Source organism: Panthera tigris, chromosome B1 (genome assembly GCF_018350195.1).
Source record: "Panthera tigris isolate Pti1 chromosome B1, P.tigris_Pti1_mat1.1, whole genome shotgun sequence".
Classification (NCBI taxonomy): Eukaryota; Metazoa; Chordata; class Mammalia; order Carnivora; family Felidae; genus Panthera; species Panthera tigris.
The window spans coordinates 23,803,928-23,826,074 of record NC_056663.1 but is presented as its reverse complement, the minus strand read 5'-3'; the positions used below and the strand labels follow the sequence as shown (position 1 = coordinate 23,826,074).

The following is a 22,147-nucleotide window of genomic DNA, read 5'->3' as shown; positions in this document are numbered from 1 at the left end:
GGTACAAAAACCCAAAGATACACACTGCATTATTAAATCAATAGATTGGTGAAATTTAAATAGGATAAATAGTATTAAATTCATCATTCAAACTGTATGTTAGAAAGGAGTGAAAAGTGACAAATCAGTAGAATATGCATATAAAAACAGGGAACTTTAAGATTGCTTCTTAATCTGAGTAGTCAAAATTACTGATCTGAGTAAATTGAGTAAATTTACTAACTGAATAAAATAAATTGATGTGTATAATGTCTTTTGAAGTATGAATGAGGAAGGATATTTTACATCTGGGAGAAAGAGGAGTAAGCAGAGGTAAAATAATGAAGTAAATAAGATTAAATGATTAAATAAAATAAATTTAAAAGATTACTTTCCTGTTTACTGTCCTCAGACTCAAACCCCCAGCAATGCTGCTTCTAGGCCCAGGTGAAATAGTCATTTATAATATTATGTTATCACTTAAAAGTTTTTGCATATAAATTCCACAGAGGGGCACCTGGGTGGCTCAGTCAGTTAACCCTCCAACTCTTGAATTCAGCTCAGGTCATCATCTCACAGTTTGTGAATTCAAGCCCTGCTTGACAGTGTGGAGCCTGCTTGGAATTCTCTCTCTCTCTGCGCCTCCTCTGCTCATGTGCTCTCTCAAAATAAATAAGCTAAAAAAAAAGTCCACAGAAATATCTTCTTTAATATACAGAGAGTACAAGGAAATAACATTTAGAATCTCTTGGGTAGAAGCAATGAGTAAGTTTTATTTTGCTGGATCATTCCAAGGGACAGCATTCCTTTCATTGTTGCCCCAATAAGTAAGAAAAGTAAGAGTTTTCAAAGTAACTAGTGAGACAACAGTCTTTATTTCTCACTCTTGTTATCATAGAAGATCTCGGATATTCATTTTCTTATCGTCATAGAATACTTCCACACATGTAACTTCCAAGAATCTTATGCGTGTTTCTTTAAAGCCTTTAAAACACATTAAGCATGAAAGAAGACAGGCAATTGAGTGGTGCTATGATGCAACATGAGTAAAAACTCCTCTGATTATAAACTAGAATACTTAAGGCACCAAGAAAGATGTCTCCAGGCACACACCTTTAATCAAGTTAGCTACATTTACTTAAATCTTGAGAAATCAATTCTATACAAAGCAAAACAATTTTGCGAAATGTGTATTACTGTAAGTGCCTATTCATGTTCCTGATTTGGTAAATGAATTCTCCTTTTCTCTTTCCCTCCCCTTTGTATGAATAGATGAGATTGTGTCTAATTGAAAACTGCAGTCAGAAAACAATCAGGCTGACATAGTTAATAACAGGTATTTCTATTGAAGCATTGTTGAGAACTAAATGTTAAATTTCTTTGCTAAATATGAAATATGCTGTTAATTGTACAACTCTTTTTAAACTAGATGTAAAAGAAAACTCACAGGTTTTTAAGACATCTTTCTTACTGTAAGCCCATCTTTAAATATATTTTCAACTTATTGCTATTAATACCTTTTTTTAAGTTTATTTATTTTGAGACAGAGAGAGAGAGTGGGGAAGGGAGGGAGGGAGGAAGAGGGTACAAGTGGGGGGTGCAGCAGACAGAGAGAGGGAGAGGGAGAGAGAGAATCCTAAGCAGGCTCTGCACTGTTAGTGTGGAGAGCGATGCAGGTAGGGCTCGAACTCGTGAACTGTGAGATCATGACCTGAGCCAATTTTGGAGGCTTAACCAACTGAGCCACCCATGCACCCCTGTTCTTAATATCTCTTTATATCTTGTTTTAAATCATGAACATAAAGTTGGAACAGATCAGTGATAGAGAGGGATATGGTTTTCTCTCTAGGCAATTTAGTAGATTAACAAATGACATATTTTACAGAAGAAAAGTTAAGAGTCTGACTTTCTAAAGTAGCTACCATGCACTTAAAAGAATGAAATGAAATCAGTGTAGGAATCATTAGAAAAAATATATGTATTTATGAGTCTATTACTAATGGGATCTAGAATATTTTTCTTGTGTGGCCACTATATTCTGGTAAAAAAAGTAGAGACAACTATTTAATATGTATTGAACATAATGGTGATAATATCATAAAGACAATAATAAACATTCTAATCCAATAAACATAAAGATCCTACACAACATTTGCATATAACATGTTAGGACATATTCTATTTATCTAGAATACTGTTTCCCTAATTACAGAGATAGACAATGTGGTTAACAATTAGTTGTTCCCTATTTCCTCCCTCCCCTTTCCCATTTAATAGCCATACAGTTTGAGGTCTGAAGTATCTAAGGCATTCAGCGTGTGGGATTGCCTGACATGGCATACTCATACTCGTTCTGAGGTGGGTAAGATCTTAGGGGATTTTAGGACACAATGGAACTATCCGTCAACACTTTGCTACAATGAGAGGAGCCAAAGTGAGGACAAATTCAAATACAAAGGAGGTCAAGATGAAAGGACAGAACCACGATTTTGAATGACAACATAAAACCAAAATACATTTCCTCTGGACTTTTCAGTTACTTGCTCCATTATGTCGAATTTATATTTAAAACTAGTTTCAGCTGAGTTTCTGGTCTATTTGCACTGAAAAGTTTCCTATACTGTGCTGGTCATTAAAATGCATTTATTGAGTGGTAATTCCACCAACTAAACTAGTAAGTTCTAAATGCAATTGGTAATATGAGTCAAATCTCTTGTGCTTCTAATTTTTTTAATTTACACATTTGAAAAATAACCTTTTATTTTTGCTTAGGCCAGTTTGAGTTGAATTCACTCCATCCCATTACTCATTATTTTCCTTTAAATCATCATCATCTGAATTTATTGCAATAATCGATGTATTGTCTAGTCCCATTAGACTTTAAGCTCTATGACAGCAGGGACTCTATAGAACATCACTATATTGCCAGCAAGTGAAATATTGCTTGGTATAGAGGAGACACTCAATAAATACCTGTGGAATGAATTAATTAGTAAAATAAAAGTTGAGAAATTGTGCCAGAAGGCAAAATGAATTACAGAAATTGTACAGGACTTTAGAAAGAAAGCAGAGGAAAGGAGGGGCAGGCCAGGGAGGGGAGGGGACCAGAGGAGATGAGATGAGAAAATTAATATTATTAAGAGATGGTAGTTTAGCTGAGCCTCAAATAAGTTAAATTTCACCAGGGCAATGATGGTTTAAGTCTAGTGTAAATATATTTAATGCCAAATAATAAAAAAACATAGAATAACTGAAGTGTATTTTACACTTAAGGAAAATGATAGGCTGGGGTGACCTATGTAAGAGAGAAATCTGAAACTGTAAGGCAGGTATTGTTATTTCTTATAATAGTTGCACCTGTCAGCAATTGGCCTGTCCTCATTTTATGGAAACTCTCAGTTCCATTTTATGGAAACCTTTCCATACAAGCTCCAATCAATCTTGGAGACAAATTTGTGGACTACTTTAATGTGTATTTATCTGGTAATGGATTACATCATTCACCTTGTACTTGGACTGCTTCCTTTCTTGCCCTTCTTTGCTCTATCATCTTATTTTAATGAGGCTAAACTAGGTCATCTTTTCTTAAAATTCTAAGCTTATGAGTTTCTCCATTACTAACGGGATTCAAGGGATCCACAATCATCATTCCTGCCCCACATGTCCAAACTTCTATGTCAAATAATACATTTACATTAAGATGCACATATTTTTATAGGAATGTGTCTTACCTTCAGTTTTTATTAACAGACTAATAAAAAATAAGGAGACTTATTCTATATCATGAGACCTGTTGCAATAGCATTCAAGAAATGTTTCCTTTATGCATACACTACATACACTGTTGACATTTCCTCACTTCTCAAGTCTCAAGGCCTTCCCTCCTTACCATCCACTTTTAATGTAACTCAGATTCCTAGATATGATGCTCTGCACCCTTCTTTCACTGCCTGGTCTGGGATATTATAGAATATCACTGAGTCACATCACTACTTAATGGAGTCCTGGAACGGGTGCACCATTTCTGTGATTTCCTTCTTCTCATGAGCCAAGGTGACAAAGTAAAGAGGACTCATTCTCTGAATCCTCTCTTTTTCTCTTATATGCCCTTATGTGACACATAAATCTGTACCTATTGTTCTGGATGGACAGGTCCAAAGTGAACAACTTTTACCAGCTATAATGGGGCTATCAGTTGTCCCAATATTTGTGTCGTTCAGGCACCAGAAGGCAGGTCTAAGAACTGGACTGCCCTTGCAAACAAAGGGACAGGTCTAAGATTCTAGTTTAGTCTTCAAACTAAAAATAGATGAGGCATACCTTATCTGTTTTCATTCAGGATGGCCTAGCATAAGTATTTTTTATTAATTTTTAATTTTTATTTTTGAGAGAGAGTGAGGGAGGGGCAGAAAGAGGGAGACAAAGGATTCGAAGAAGGCTCCAGGCTCTGCACTGACAGCAGAGAGCCCGATGTGGGGCTCGAACTCATGAACCATGAGACCATGACCTGAGCCAAAGTTGGACGCTTAACCAACTGAGACACCCAGGTGCTCCCATAAGTAAAGTATTTCTTGAGATCAGCCCATGTCAATAGATTCGGGACTGAAATTTGGAGCCCACGTTCTAGCTAATAAGACTGGCATTTTGTCCTTAGTTATATCTTGGGGACTTCAGAAAGAAAAAGGGGTAGTTGAGGCCATTGGCTAAATTGAATTATGCTGAAAAATATATTACTTTGAAATCACCATCATGTATATCTAATATGTGAAACAGTAGGTGTCAGTGGGCCTCCAGGATTATCCCACTTAGAACAGCAATGTTTCCCTTCATACCACTGTCATTCCTGATCCCTTTAACCTACTTTACATTTTTATTTTTTCCACAACAGACACTATATTCTAAAACGCTAATTGTGCATATATGTGCATATATATTATCTATTATATGCTGTATATCTTTTGCTTAGTTTCTAGTCATTTCTCATTCCATTCAATCTAAACTCCATGAGGCGAAATGTCATTATATCATTTACAGATCTATTCCAGGAGTCTGGAATAATGCCTGGCACATTATAAGTGTCCAGTAAATATCTGTAGAAAGAATCACTGAACAATACTTTTTGAGCTACATTTTTACAGTTGCAGAATAAGGTTGCATTAAAAAAATCTGCATTTATAAACCTTAATATTATGCTGGATTTCACAATGAGTTTTAATGTTTCAATGCTTTGTTTACTCAAAAAATTTGTGAATTTATTTCCTATAAACTTTTTTGTCTCATCTCACTTGTACTAACTATTGACTCATTCTTTTTGATCTTTCTTGGGATGGATTCGGTATAAAAGAATTCAAACTGTTGTTCAAACGGATTTAAAACAACAACAACAACGCTAGTTCACCATTTGTGGCTATGGTTTTGTTGATCTCTGCTGAGTATTGATTTTCACATTAAACTACACTTCCTATTTGTTGTTATTGAAATGTTAGCAAACAAACTGACTTGGAGAGACATAAACCCAAATGAACAATTAAGTAGCTCTATTACTAATTGGCTTTTTTTTAAGTGTCAGCTGCTTTTTTCATAAAACACTAGGGAAGGCTTACTTGTCTCCACAAGCAGAAGTGCAAAGAAACAGTATTTCATAATTGCCTATGATTGTCTTCGTTTCATAAGCTTGTAACAATTTTTAAGCCCTCAGTTCCTGTAAGCAAGGCTCTTGATAAGCCTTTATTTATGAATAACTTACACGACCAGTCAGAAAAACGTACATAAAAAGATAATCTGGTATGGAATGAGACTCACATAAATTTCTGTATCTGGTCCACGATCTGTATTGGTAAAATTCACCCCTAATAAAGCTCTGTCTGGTGCCCTCATTGCTCATAATTGGGATGAATGATTAACAAATAAAATATAGATGCAGCCCCTGTCATCGAGACATGTTAAACAGGTACTCTACAATGCATAGAGTATGGAGAAGAGAGAAATAAGGAAATGAAAAATACATTTAGGGCAGGTTCAGGATAACTCCTCTATAGTACATTAAGACCAGGCTCAAGAAATATGCATAGTTGAAAGAATATTATCACATAAAATCTAAGATATTTTACCAAAAACAGCTAAGCTTTCACCTGACTACTCATGAGGGAGTTTCTCATAGTCAGATTTCAGTAATGTTATCAGTGAAGGCCAGCGACCATTAAGAGAGACATGAAGGATGTACTATGTTGTGACAGGCATGTGGGACTCTATTAGAAGTTATTTCAGTGGAAGAACACACTTTTAGAGCCTCTTTGTGCATTGCTTACTCCTTTCTCTTTGCACAGTATTCTACCTATGCCTGTATTCCAGTATTTTTCAAACTGTCATAACTGTATGCTTACATTTCAATCTCCTGTGCTAGGATAAAAGCTTCTCAAGGTAAAAGTCTTACGTCGAATTCATTTTCTTTACTCTCAGTGCACATTTCTCTTGTCTACATATACTAGGTGATCATTAATAATAATGGAAAGAAATATGCTTTCTACTAAAAAAAAGAACTATTGACTTAAACGGGTAAAGGTATAGCAAATACATTTTGTCAAACATTCAGGAGATACAGATGGAATTGTTCTGATGTTAACACTATTTCAAGAAATCTCACAAGTTGTGAAAAGCCAAGAATAAAAAGTATCACACTGATAAGTTTAAACTCCAACAAAAAGTCACTATTAAAAATCTGTCAAAATTGCCGAATATTCACATTATTTTATTGAGATATTATGAGAATTACTTCTGGACACATTCACATGTCCCAAGCACATCTAAGTCTTTCTCTCCTCCTGTGCTTATTTCACCACCCAATTCATTGTACCATCTGGCTTTTCACCTGTAGCTCTTTCTAGACAAGTGCCACCATCTTTCTGGGCTACCGTCTGGGCTGCATGGCTTCCTGAGATAGGCATATGGATGGAACCAGTACTGACTGACATCCCTTCTTCCTCTCCACTTACACTTTAGGGTTCATAGAATATAAACCTCAGAGCAGTCAGTACTCTTGCATTATAAATCTTAAACCGATTGTTGCCTGTTACATAAAAAGATGGCAGAACTGGCCAGATGAACCACAGTTTTGAGTACAGGGTAATACAACACAGGGAATGAAGACCTCTTTCAATTCTGCAACAATACTACTCACCAGCCAGATCACAAAGAATTGTCCATTAAAATGTAATCAGAACCTAAAAATAAATGTCATTTTTAAATAAACCTTCAATTTTGTAACAAGTGGTAATAGGTTTGATTTTATTATTATTTTATGAAAATATGTGCCCATATTTTTATGATCTATCAACTGAGTGGTAACTATAAGATGAAATCCACAATTTGGTAAGCAACTACAATTTAAACTCTCTATACTAATTGCTTTAAAGGTGTTATATAGCTTAAATATTCTGAAAATGATTTAAATGTGTCAATTCTCCTAGTAACTCTAGGACAGATATACATATATAATCTATATATATAATATATTATGCCCATTTCCAATGCCCTTTTTGGTGTTTTCACACCATATTTTTACATACTGTTTTAATTTCTTCATTCTATTATAATACGGGTACTCTGAATTGAATTGATTTTAAACATATTGAATACCGAGACGATTTTCTCGGTAAGAGAAAACTACAAAGATTGGCTACTAATTAGAGTCTAAATACAATGATAACAGAATTTCAAGAGCTAATTATATGCTCCATTTGAAGATTGTTAAAAAACTTAGATCTAATAACTTTTACAATATCTTCCTGTATGCTGGTGTATTGTTGCTACATTTTTACTTACATAACCGATAAATTACAATGATAAAGTATTTCTCTCCCTATGCACATATTCAAATATGCTACCTGTCCAGAAACATAGTCAATTCATCTGGCTTAAAAAATTTGTGTGTAGGATACATGTCAAAGTCTTATAATGAATTCTTCCTGGATGGTGCTTAACATCAATACCCAGGGTGCTTAATCTCAGGAAATCTTTAGCAGTCTTCAAACTTCTCCCTGCACTTTGGGATTGCAGATTCTCTCAATTCAACTGTTAATGCTAAAATTCTTATTTCAACAAAGTTACCTTTTTGTCTGATCAATCTATAATTTCATCATTTTCCCCTCTCCTCCAATAATTTCCTAACATAGACAATTACCCCTAAGGACAGAGCCACAGACCAATATTCTCAAGTGGTATCCAATGAGAAGTTTAATCATTCCTGAAAAATCTAGGACACCAAAGTATGAAATTTCCTATTAAAAATTCAGTGCCTTAAATATTGTGCAAGGCTGCAAGTGTTAGGCTCTGGGTTACACATTCAAATATGTGATAGGTGCAGAGTCAAAATATATTTCAAATAAAATAACCTTGAAAATAAATAATCTATTTCTCATTTCTTTATTTTCTTAGAAAATTTCTGTAACTGAAATGCAATTAATATTTAAACAAATTAAAGCTCACCTTTAATTTACAGAATATTGTTCAACTATTACAATGCAATTTATTTATACATACAGACAACCAAAATGCTTTTGAAGAAAAGTAAACTATAATCCCATTCAAATAAAAGTACATAAATCTATTTACGTGTGTGAGTATATAAAACTCTATTTTTAAATGAAGGGTAAATGATCTGGAAAGATTTCATACCAGAGAAACCAAGTTATCCCTAAAGGGGGCGGGGGAGAAGGAAACAAGGGAAAAGTAAACTTTTCCTTTCACTCGATTTTCTGATTGTTTGAACCATTACCAGAAAATCATTAAAAAGAAATTTAGAAAAAAAATGTATTTTACTTTTATTTTTCAGATGAAGTTGTTTTCTCAAGCTCAGGTTCTTTTCCTCTGTAGTTAGTCTCAAAACAACCACAACGTATTTGGTATTTAGTACAGTTTTGGAAAAGAAGTTTATCCCACAAAATATCAAATGATCTTGAACTAAAAGTCCAGACTATGTTCTTCCATGTGACATCAAGTAAACAGCCTCTAATGATTTCTTGCTAAGGTAAGCTATTAACATTCATGGAGAGTCTATTACTGGACTTGATTACCTTGTGTATCAAAGTGACAGATCTACAGCCGCTGTGACAGTATTTCAGCTCACGAGCACCCATGGCCAATTAATCCCTTATGAATCGGACCAGAGTTAGCCAGCTGTGACAGCTTTGGAAGCGTGTGGGTTCTCCTTGATAAAGGACACCACAGTATTTAAACTCACATTAGGGAGCATCTGCAAAGGGGCCTTAACACAACTGCTTCAGGGCTATTTTAGGAAAGGTTAGCCCTCCACAAAGTGGCCCGGGTCCCCGGATCAAGAGCAAAGCATTCTTTAAGACTTGACTCTGAGACAAATCTTCGTTTATTTAAGAACTTGAAATTATAAACATTTTTCTAAGAAAATCATTAGTGCTGGAGTGGTGTTATAAAGTTATCAAGAGTCTTATATTCTGATTGCATAGAGCATCTAAGTTAACTTCTCTCTCTCCATCACAAGCACAACTGCTCTCAATGGGGAGCATTGCAGAGTTTTGTGTTTCAGGATTTCAAACCCCATTATGCAAATGAATTATTTTTAGATCCCAAAATAATGACACTACTTGTTGCCTTTTGACGTTCACCAAATAACCAAAGCACAAGAGGAATAAGGCAATCCCTGCATATTCGGGAATCCCAGTAAGTAAATACAGGAGGAAAACATTAGAGACAATTATTTGATAAGTAATTCATGGACATTGTCAGTTAACAATATGATAGAAAAGAACTGGGGTCTGATGAAGACTTGTGGGAATTTAAATTGTTGTTAATAAAAATCACGAAACTATCTGTCCTTTTTTAAAAACTAGTTTGGGGAAAACACGTATCCTTAAATTCATTTGCCTGCCTTAATGAGAAATATGCTAGAATATAAACATCACTTCACAAAATAATTTACGTCTGTATTTTACAACCAAAGAGTGGCACATAACCATCATGTGACCTTTGTAAAGTGCAGGTGACAACTTTTACAGCTTAAACTGAAACATTAAAAATTTACTTCTGGGACTAATTCACATTTCAATAAAATCCTTGCAATTTTTCCTATATTTTGTGGGAATACTGGATAAAAGGCTGAGTATATATCCTCTTAAAAACACATGCAACTAACCGTTACTGAGCGTACTGCCTTACGGAATTCATCTCCAATGTTGCAATATTTGGATTTACTCTAAAAAGGCCATATTCGCTGTGCATTTGGAACTCAAATTTAACTGAAGGCAATGTATTTTTATTTGCTAAATCTGGCAACACAAATCATCTTAGTTAATTCAAAAAAGCATAGAAATTCAGGGTATATATGAAGGAATGAATCTGAGTTCAAAATTTTTCTTAAACTTTTATATGTCAAATGTAGGTCAGAAAAGGTAGGGAGGATGGTTAAGATAAGTCACAAGACGATCCAATCATTAATATGAAGCTATTATTTTCACAAAGTAATGCCCTAATCATCAATTTTTACCCATTTATGTAATTAGTATAATTAAAGATAATTATTCTGTCACAGTGCTTTCATGGTCTTCATTAATTCAAATATATAATTATATGAATTTTGGTCAGCTAGAAAAGAGGGATTTAAGAATTCATCACATACACAAAAATCAAGCAAATTTCTGTAAAGTATGTATGTAAGGGACTTCTATATTAAAATGCCCCCAGCCGATAAATCATAGGGATATTGAAAATAATGCTGACCTGCTGACTAAAGACACCTATTTACTAAACTCTAGAAACAAACTTTATTATCTTGGAGAAGAAAAAAAACAAAACAAAACAAAAAAAAAAAAAACAGCTCTTTTAAAACCCCATAGAATGCTGTTATGTCCTGCTTTGATCTTCCTATAAACTGTAATTCATGAATGCATTGTAGATGTTTCTAATCTAGACACATCTAAATGTGTATTCTAGGGCTAGAATATCCATCAGCAGGTTGCCCTGAAGAAACCACCTTTCCGGCTGCATTGAGCCAGAACTGCACCAACTTCTCTAACCTGTGAGAGGAGGTTCGTGCCAGCACATTTTTCAGTAGACTGAACTACATAATGGAAAGTGTTTCTCAGGTGAAAGCTGATAATATGGGTGAATGCCAAATTGATGTGGATGTCATACTAACATGAAATTCTGAAAGTCGTTTTCAGCATGGAGGAGTTCTATCTATTTATGCTAGAAATTGCAGATATATTTACATACCGAATGTTGGATTCTTTTGATTACTGAAAACATCTGGTATTAAATCCTGACACTGAAATTGATTAACTATGGAATACTGAGTCATAAATATATTCTCCATGAACCTCATTTTCCTCATATGTAAGTTAGATATTTTATGACCCATCCCATCGTAGATATGATCCAAATATGTCATTCTTCCCTATATGCAATATACACAAGTAACCAGTTTTTAGTGATAGTTCATTATCAAGCCATGGAAAACAGTAGTATAGAGTGAAGGAAACTGAAAGTAATTCTCTATGGATGTCTCACATTTCTGCTCATTTTGAGAACAAATACACTGATGTCCTCTGTTCAGTATTAAGTACTCAAGGACATAGGTATAGCTAACAGCCTTGGAAGACAGAGATAGTGTCACCCTCCAGGCAGGATTTTTTGCTGTCTAGTATAATAATAATTTCTCTCTGCGGGAAATCTTTCATAAAAGACTGCAATCTCCTATAAAAGACCCCAAGCTTGTGACTCCTCAACTGTGATGCAAATCCATGGTGTATGCAGAGCCCTCCAGGACCCCCTCCCCTATTTCTCCTGTGGACTTGGGACACTCAAGGAACAGATGTGAACATGACGGTTACATGAAGGTCATACTTCTTGCTGTATGAGTAATAAAGCACCTTGCCTCTGACCCAGGAGGCTTGATCTTCTGCCAACATGTATGAAACTAGGGCAGGCTAACACTTTAGCTTGCGAGAAGGTAAAAATCTCAGACTTTTCACAATTTTTGGCATGCACTCATCATGGCACCTCAAATATAGTCACAGGAAACATTGTCAGAGCTTTTCAATGTATTTGAAGGGGGGTTAGATCCTTACAAAAATAGTATTTTTCCTAATTAGGGTAAATAATTTAAAATACAGTCTTCTTCAGAGTTTTCTGTGTATTTTTTTTCCTTTGGATCAATACCACAAAACCTAAAAAGCTCCACTCCCTACCCATCTAAGGTCTAAATCCTATCTATTGAATCTCCAAGTATCTTGTTTGTAAGTAGTGTTATTCAACACACTAGAGAGTACGCTCCATGAGGGAAGGTGTTTTATCTCCTCTCCTCCTTCCTCTATGCCTAGCTAGAGCAGTGCTAGGAACAAATTAGAAACATTTAGAATATTTGTCGATACAGTACTGTAAGTCGGTATAGTAATATATCACAAACCGATCTCTGATTTAAACTGTCCCGAAAGAAAATAAAATATTTTGTCTCTTTTATTTTTCAAACTTAATGATACAATAATATTTTGATTCGGATTACACCTAAGAGTACATTTCAAAAATAAGTACTTTGGACTAACTACCTAATTATAAAATGTACTTTCACATTTTAAAAAGAATAGAAGAATATACGAATAACATTAACCAGACAATAACAAAATCTCTGAGATGTAAAGAGTATAGGATCAGATGACTGTATTGCTACTTGATAGCAATTTGCTTACCAAGTCATTTAACTTCACTGAGCCTCAGTTTGCTCACATGTAAAACGAAAACGATTATTCCCAACTTACAGGTCTGCTGTGAGGTAAATGACTTAATTTATGCAAAGTAATTAGCACAGTGCTGAATGGTTTGTAAAAGGTATGTTACACAAAATCTCTGAGATCTATCTTCATCTAATACAACTAAAATCAGGCTCCATTAACTAATTATCAATAAATTCAAAGGCAAATCAAAAACAAAAAAAAAATGTGCAGGGATATCTTAACCCTACAATTTACTGAATTCTGTGTTCTGTCTTCTAAAATTCATTATGCTTATTCGCTGGATAAATGGTTATTCAGTTTACTTTGATCTTTTATGAATAACAAACTCTATGAATTAAAGTTATGGGGTTTGGAGGTAGATAATTTTAAATTTAAATTTCATCTTTGCCATTATTAGCTGCTCGACCTTACAAAATTTGCAAACCTCTCTGATTATCAGTATCCTCGTGTGTAAAGTAGGACTAATAACATCTAACTTAGTTCAGTATATATTAAATAAGATCATAATTTAAAAATAATAATCACAGTCATTAGTTTAAAAAGTTATTTAAGTTAGTTGCTGATATTTCCTAAGTTCTTCAAAATGTGATTTGCAGGTTTGGTTTCCCTCTATAGTCAGATAATGGTTACAGTAGTCTCTGAGATTGCTCTGCCTGTCAAGTTCTTACGAAAACCTTGGATATCAGCCTTCTAGAAGCATCCGATGCTGTACTGCATGTGCAATACTGTTCACTGCAGCCAAACTTTGAACGAAAATACAGCTGCTGTCTTTGCAATCTAAAAGTGTCAACAAAGACCATTTCCAGGATTACCAAAACCAGCCAGAGAGCCCCCAGATTTCTCACATCTGTCCAGTTACAAGCATAATTTAATCTATTGTCTCTTTCTTCTTCATAAACTTCAGCTCTACAGCCTGTACTTCTTTTATCTCAGAAACTCTTTGTTTCATCCAGATAGTAAGCATTTGGTGTTCTTAGCTCTTTAGATATCTGTAGAGGAAACACTGTGTGGCAGGCCAAAGATCCTTAAGAAAAATTCCAACTCCAGTTCATATTTGTTCACCAAATATATTAAACACACATACACACACACACACACACACACAACATTGGTGAGTACACCTACAGGTGTACTAATACCACACAGCAGGTATAAAGAAAACCCAGTGGTGACTCAATATGTACCCGCAATGGTTAAGAATTAAAACCACAAAAAGGAAACAATTACCTGTTAGTTTATATAAACTTAGTTCTATACAGCCTCTGCAAAGAAGTCTTTATACTGCAACTATTTTATGAATTATAAGTGGGGAAGCATACAGATAAATGGGAACTCTGGGTTTCACTATGGGACACACACGCACACCATGGGAAAGATGAAGAAGAACCCTGAGATGGTGAGTTTGAGTTGCAGTAATCAGCATGATGAACAATCATTTACGTCCAGCTCAAGAGTTCTTTCAAGTTATTTTTCCCCTTTGAACATATCCATCCTAGAGTCTTTCACTAAAGAGCCATGAAGAAATGACCCCCAAGTAGCAATGAGTGTATCTAGTGCCCAGATGCTACTTTCTAAACACTATTTCCTATCAGATGCCTTGGAAAATGGTTAATTCCAGGTCTGTAGAGGGAAAGTAGAAGAACAACAGTTTTGCCAGAAAGTGAATAAATGCTAAACACTAATGGGAATATATCAAAAAGTACACTGGAGCCACAGTGAAGGGCAACTCCTGGTCAAACTTGAGATCTGGAAGGGAAAAGAGCACTTCTTCAAAGAAACATGTCAGATACTGAAGAAAGATGTAATAACTGAACTCAAAAAAAAAAAAAAAAAAAAAGAAAGAAAAGAAATACAAACAGTATATTGGAAAACAAGATTACTACACAACCTCAAAGGATCACCCAAGAAATTACTTAATTACAGATGGAAATGCATATTCTTAAAACAAAGAAAACTAATGGTTAACATGTTAACCAAACACAGTCTCCCAAAAATAATGGAATAAACAGACATAATGCCTCCTGATGTGATACAAAAGTGTCAACCAGAAGCAAAGCAGTATTCTTGCCAAAATGAATCCAAAGTTAATCTATCCATGAAGAAATCATAAGCTTCATCCAAATAGGAGATATTTTACAAAGCAACTGACTGGACCTCAACACAAATGTCTTAAGAAAGACAAAGATGATGGAAGTGGGGGGTCAGTGCTCTAGACTGAAGGAGACTGGAGACACACAACAAATGGCATACGCTTGTCCCTTGATCAGCTCCTGGAGCAAATCAAGAAAAATTGCGAACAATCATAAAAAATGTAAAGATGAACTAAAAACTAGAAAATATTGAAACAATAATACATACTGGCTGATGATAATCATGTTGCTGGTATACAGGAGAATAACCTCGTTTTAAAGAAATATATATTAAAATATCTAGGGATAAAGAATCATGATGTATGCAGTTTTATTTTCAAATAGCTCAAAAATTGAAAATGTGGCAAAATGTCAGCAACTGGCAACAGGTGGCCTTTGTACTATTCTTTTAACTCTTTTAGAGATTTAAATTATTTTCAAAATACATGGAAATGAAAACAATATGTAAAATGCGTAGCAACGTGCGAGTTAAATACCAACTACCAAGAGTTCATCTCTGGTATGATGCCCTGGATCTCACATTTTCTGACAAGTTCTGATGATTCAGCTTTCCCTAAAACCCCAGTAAATGACACCCCTAATTTATTTCAGAAACCCAGAGTTGATTTCTCTATACCTCACAGAGTCATAAAAAAAGGTTGAAATATATGTAATAACTTTCTTTTTATGATAGGAATATAAAATAAATATAATATTTTTTACATCAAAGTGATTTTAAAATATTTTGAAAGAGTAAGTATCTGTTATATATATGAAACATTTTCTCATATGCTATAGAGATGAGCCCTATACAAACTCATAACTGGAGGCCTGAAATATAACTTAATTTTATTGCTATGAAACTAAATAAATTCCTCCTTTTATCCATTCATAGACAAGTGCATACCATCTTCTGGCAATGATTCCCACAGAATGGTAAGGCAGATAAGTAGACAGGATGAATATATTACCCCTCCATATATCCTACAGGGAAAAATGTTGTGCAATAATAAAGTCCCAGTTACAGATAAAACTATTAAGCAGGACACATAAAATTATAATTATCTAAAAGCCTCAGTAAACAAGTACCTTTTATGGCATAACAACAGCTAACATCAATGACAAGAGAAAGTATGAGAAGAAAGCCATGGTAAAGATCAGTCACCAAATTCCTTTGCTCAAAAATGGTTAAAATTCCACCCATAATTTTGCCTGCAAAAAGTAAAATCACATTAAAAATAAAAGACCAACATTTAAAGGAGCCACTTAATCCTGGTGGAGACAGGTTATCAGGTACATCATCATCACTATCATATTTGCCAATTAATTATCAGTCAACTCTTGTGTGTAATACTCTTATTTTTAACGAAGTCCCGTTATACAAGGAAAAATAAAAATTATTATGCGACTTGTGGTATAGTTTAAGAGGGTTATATGCAATTCTGGAGAAATACTGCAATTCAAAAGAATACATTTATTTATTCATGTTTCAGGTCTTCTGAATGACAAACTTGAGGTTGGGACTGTATCTTCAAAATATTAGTCCTACATATAACAAAATCCCTGGCTTATACAAACTCAATAAGCAGTTGTTTAATCAGGAAAATAATAATTAATCCATTGTTAACAGAATTTCATTCATCTCAGATTTAATATAAAAAGTTTTGTAGAGAAGCACAATAGAAGATTTTGAGAATTTAAGTTTTTGCAGAGGCTAAATTGGAAGCTCTCCTGTGCTTAATAATAGAAAAGTTCAGAACTGTATAAATTTTATCATATGGTGTTTTATTTCTAAACACTTCCTTTAATCTTCTTTCATAATACTTTGAAGCTACTCTTGTCAATATGTTGAAACCTCTCTCCTGCCCTTGAATCTGAGTGAGCCTTTAACTGTGTCCAGTGGGATGATGGGACTACAGTCACAGTACAGGAAAACGGACGTCAACAAGTGGTCTCTGCTTATGTTACAGACACCTCTGCAGTCCTGAACTCTGTACAAATCACGATAATAATCACTATGAAGTCTTCAAGAACAGAGACTCTACTGAATTCATATTGAGACTTGCCCTCACTATCAGAACAAAGCTATATATGACAGAGACCCCTGGCTGCTTTTGATAAATGAAATCAGTGAACAGGAAAAAGGTAAGCAACATAGTGACAGAGTCCAAATAGTAGAATCCTAATTCTACGTACTACATGCAGAGTAGACTTCTGTTCTCATTTTTACATGATTCTATAAAATAAGATTTTAGTCCAGTAGACCGTATACTTTATTAAGCACTAAAATCTGTATGACAAAAAATAACAGAGAGCATATATATATGATTTTTAACTATGTCTAGCTGTGCATTTTAAGGATTTGTACCATGTGTGTGACATTTCTAATTTTATAAAACCATTTGACATGTGATTTAATGTTCTGTAAAGGAAAACACTGAATGAATAAGAGGCTGTGTTCTTCCAGTGACCGCGCCAGCCAAAATAATTTATTTAGAGACTTTATGAAATGCAGTGGGTTTTTTTTTTCTTTTCTTTTCTTTTAATGGATTGAGTTTCCATGTAATGTCCTATAGTGATAATGAACTGAAACAGTTCTTCCGTTTCAGTTGCTTACCGGAACACCAGGAATGACTTAAGCATTATGGGAAATAGAAAAGAAATAATATCTTATCTGTTTAAGAAGATTTCTCCAAATCTAAAATTGTATTTTTATTATTTAAGAAACTTTTGTGCAAGAATGGTAATCATAATTTAGAGTTAACATTGTGTAGTTTCTTGGCTGTGACCCCTTATTACCTAGCATTCCTTCCCCATCAGGATCCAAAACCAAGCTGCTGATGGTCACCATTTCCCACCAAACACTCATCCTCCTGACATCAAGAAATTCCTGAGTATGATTTACTGTTTCTGTAATGTGGCATCACAGAACACTTGGTAGGAGAAGGAAGGGGAAGGGAAGAGAACTGTGCTGATCATTCACAGAACTCTCACTTCAAATGAGATTCCAGTGGTCCCGTCCTGGCCATTGTTCATGGTGTCAGTGAGTTGATCACTGACAGAATTCACTTAACAGATAAAACGAAACCCAAATACTCCTCATAAATCAGATTAATATCTAGAAACTTCATTGGCAGGATGATGGATCTTAAGTCCTGACCATTATTTTATGCACAGAAGTGGATACCAGTTAAATTTTTTAACATGGTTGGACCCTCTGTTACATACATGTACATGCACACGTATACACACACACACCAGTCACCTGGTAGGTGGAAAGAAGGCAGTAAGAAAATAATGAAGATACATCTACCAAATAAGACAAATTCCTAATAAGAAATGAAGTGTAGCAGAAAAACCTTAGGGAGCAAGGGGAAAACAGATGGTGAAAGATGAATGACAACAGTAATGAAAATGACAATGATGTGAATAAAAAAACAATGAAAATAATAATGAACATTTCTTTGTAAGATACATCTCATCTAAGGAACTCACAAGAGGCTTATCCTATGAAAAATGGGTTGCAGATAAACAATTCCTCATGCGGGAAACCTTGTCAATAATGGTAAGAAGCAGCATGGCCTGTTGGACAGGAAGATGAGAAGAAAGAAAGAACTCATTTTTAAAAGGTACGAAACCAACATGGGTTATTAAGTTTGAAGCAAAATCAACATTTATTTATCAGTGCTTAGAAAAAGGAGGAATGGTCCATTAAAACAGTTCAATAGTTTCTACTTCCTGCTGAAAAAAAAATGGAATTTCTTTCCATAAACTGCAACTCAATTGGCAGATAGACATTAGCCATACTCAACTATCTGTGTCTTCTTAAACACACCAAGATCCTTCACGTCTCCATGGCTTTATATTCATGCATGCTCTTCCTCCCAAACTGCAGTTGGTGGAAAAAGCTCTCTCTGGACTAGGATTCATACAACTTTTCTGTAAAGGGCCAGATAGTAAATATTTTAGGCCTTATAGGCCATGCGATCTCCAACAACTATTCAAATCTGTTGTACCAGGGAGGCAGCTTTCAGAAACAAATAAGCTAATTAGTATGTCTATGTTCCAATAAAACATTATGTGTGAACACCAAAGTTTAAATTTCACAAAATTCTGTATGTCAAGAAAATATTTTTCTTTTTGTTTTCCTAATAATCATTTGGAAAATGTAAAAACACATTCTGAGACAGTAGGCAATACAAAAACAGACTGTAGGCCATATTTGGCCGGTAGACTGTAGTTTGCTGATCTCTGATCTAAACAATTTCATGGCCAAGCACTCCTTTGTTTTCTTTCAGAGTACTTTTTTTATATTATGCCATTGTTTGTATTACTCATCTCTAAATCCACCACTTCTTACAAACCATGAACTCCTTAAAATCATCAACTACTGCAAGCATATAGTGGTTAAGAACATAGAGTGTGGAGCCAGACTTACTAGGTTGGACTTCAAGTTCCAATACTGTAGTATGAGCTTCAAAAGCATTTTTAAGCTCTCTGTGCCTCTGTTATTCATTTGTTAAAAATAAAATGAGAGTAATAATTGTCCATATAACACAAAGTTGTTTTGAAGTATGCTTAAAACATGATGCCAACCTAAATTTGTTTAAGAGTTCTAGCAAATTTGTACTGGGAAGTGAGAACCTTTTGAAAAATTATAGTATGCAAACTTCTATCATCAGTTTATCTACTATAGAAAGTAATACACAATAGGTGTTGAATAAGTACTTTTTGTGTTGAATGATTTTTTTTTTAATTTAACTATTTTCTCTTACTTCTCACAGAGGTTAGCCTATTTGTGTGTGTGTTGGGAAGGGGGAGTAAAAGAGGTAAACACACATATAATTTACATAGTAAAAGTTGAATATTATAAAGTTTTTTTCAATATGTAGATGGTATTTTTATACTCTCACGATTTATTTGCATGAGCAGAGATGTCCGTCTAGAGCACAGAGGTCATTATTTATTTACTCTTTTGGGAAACTTCCATTGAACCTGTATTCTATGCCAGGATGTATTGTTAGAATGAAGAATATGACGTGGTATCAGTCACCAAAAAGTGTGTTGTTTTGTGGTTGAGACAGACTCATAAACTAATGGTATCAATAAAATGCAAAGGTGACTATTAAATGCAGAAGGAAGTGAGCATGTGAGTGATGTACCCAGGAAATCAGGGAACACAGCAAAAAGATGTTTTTTTAATAAATGAGTTGATAATTGAATGAAGTATTGCAGATAAAGAGGATCTGTCACACTGACAGGTGAGTTTTCCAAGAAGAGGAGCAGCTTTCACAGGAACACACAAATGCATTCGGTAGCATGGCTTTTTCAGACAACAACAGAAACAACAAGCAGAGTAGGGGGAAGAGATCAAGTTAAGGTTAGTAACCCATCATGGGATCGAGATAAAGAGATCAAGATAAAGTTAGTATCCCATCATGGAATGTATGATATGGCATAATAAGGACTTTGAGCTTTATTCTGATGGCAAATTGAAATCATAAGGGTTTTCAGAAGGGGAACAGATTTAAGTACCCAAGGAAAACGACTCAGTTTCTAGAATTGCCATCTCTGTGTTTCAATTTTCACGTCACATTGAATGTGTTTAACTCAATCTAGTATCTGAGTTAAATCTAATTTTTATTTCCTTCTATAGAATATAATAGACTATTGTCTAGTTACTGGTATATATGATTTAAATGATATGCTGTACAATATAATTAATAGTATATTATTCAAATTTTCATTAAGTTGTCTAAATACAAAGCAGTGACATCTTTTCAGAGTGACAGTCGCCTGAAAAACACAAGCTTCATATTCCAGTACCTAAGACAGATGTAGACTCTCACTATTTTAAAGCAAAAATACACTAATGATGAATAATTTGTATTAGAACACTAATTTTGTATCACTTTTTTATTTACATTCTAGTTAGTTAACATATAGTGTAATATTAGTTTCAGGAGTAGAATTTAGTGATTCATCACTTACATAGCCCAGTGCTCATCACAACAAGCACCTTCCTTTTATTAACATTATTTTTCCTAGGGAAATCTTAATGATTGTGGTTTCAACTTAATCAACATATTATTATTCACATAATGGGAATATTTTAATATCTTGGATATATCAGTTTGATTTCATATGATTAACTATACATTTTCTAAAAGTTTTATGAAATGTAAATATTTGTGTGTTTTCACCCATTCTTACTAAAATTAATATAATAACACACATGACTCCTAATATTTCAAAGAACATGATGGACTTATCAACATGCCCTAATTTTTTTTCTGGACCCTAACTTGCACATTTTCTCTTGCAAGTTTTCAAATTTAATACTGACTCATATTTGCCCTCTATGTCCAGTATGAGAACAAAAACAAATAAAGGAAAACAATAAAATCCCTTTGTTCCTGCTCTTGAGTTTCCTATCAAGATTAATGATACTACCATATATCCCGATGGGAGAAGCTAAGCCATATGATCAACATTTCAAACTCTCTGGCTGCCTCCTTCCTTTCACTCGAGGGACAGAGTGCACGTTATTCTTAGAAAGGACCATGCCCTTCCACTACAAACACAAGCACTTCTCAGAGTAGACAAAATGATAAAAATCAAATTACTTCTAATCTTCCTTTATATTGCCAACACTATAATCCATCCCTTCAGCCCCTGAGCAAAGGGGAAATGGCTACACGCACTACACAAAGCTGTCTGATCGACATGGTGCATGGCGGTAAGTCTCCATCAGCAGATTCCCTTAAACAAGAAACACCCTCGAATGCCTCAATTTCTCTAAATATAGGAAAAAGGCAGGAAGGGAATGGAGGAAGGTGAGTTTTAACCTTAATTTTAAATAACTGACAATATGCATTACAACAGGCAACTGAAGGCTGATTTCATGCTGTCTTAGATGACTGCCTGATTGGAGCCAAGGTTAAAACTGCATGGCCCTAGTGAGCCTATAATCTTCACAGCAGTGGTAAGAATATTTCCACCAATTAGTCTGCAGAAAGAATTATATTTTATAGGTTAACATAAAAAGGCAGCTCAACATTTTTACTCAACTGAAATAGTCTTTTGGTAGTTGTTTTTATTTAGTTTTAACTTCAATATATGTTGCACAAATTGTAAGGAAGAAATGATTGGCAATCATTTTTTGTTTTCAGTCAGGGATATAGGATCCTGGCCTAAAATTTTCTTCTACTTCAACAAAATAGTTCCACATTCCATCAAAGTCCAAGATCCGTCTACTGCTATCTCCTTCACATATCT

At 34.5% G+C, this 22,147-nt stretch overlaps 1 long non-coding RNA gene across 7 annotated transcripts in view; it reads left to right on the top strand.

Annotated features, from left to right (window-relative positions):
* Positions 1–6,329: 6,329 nt before the first annotated feature.
* Positions 6,330–22,147, top strand: part of LOC122237849 — an 88,146-nt gene continuing 72,328 nt past the window's right edge. For 4 of the 7 annotated variants that reach the window (XR_006216538.1, XR_006216537.1, XR_006216533.1 and 1 more), the window contains exons 1-5: positions 6,363–6,399; positions 8,810–9,004; positions 10,942–11,036; positions 16,840–17,014; positions 18,341–18,498. This is a non-coding gene — a long non-coding RNA (uncharacterized LOC122237849). Of the gene's footprint in view, positions 6,400–8,809; positions 9,005–10,941; positions 11,037–16,839; positions 17,015–18,340; positions 18,499–22,147 lie in introns of all 7 variants that reach the window. The other 3 variants (XR_006216535.1, XR_006216534.1, XR_006216536.1) reach the window with 3 other exon arrangements.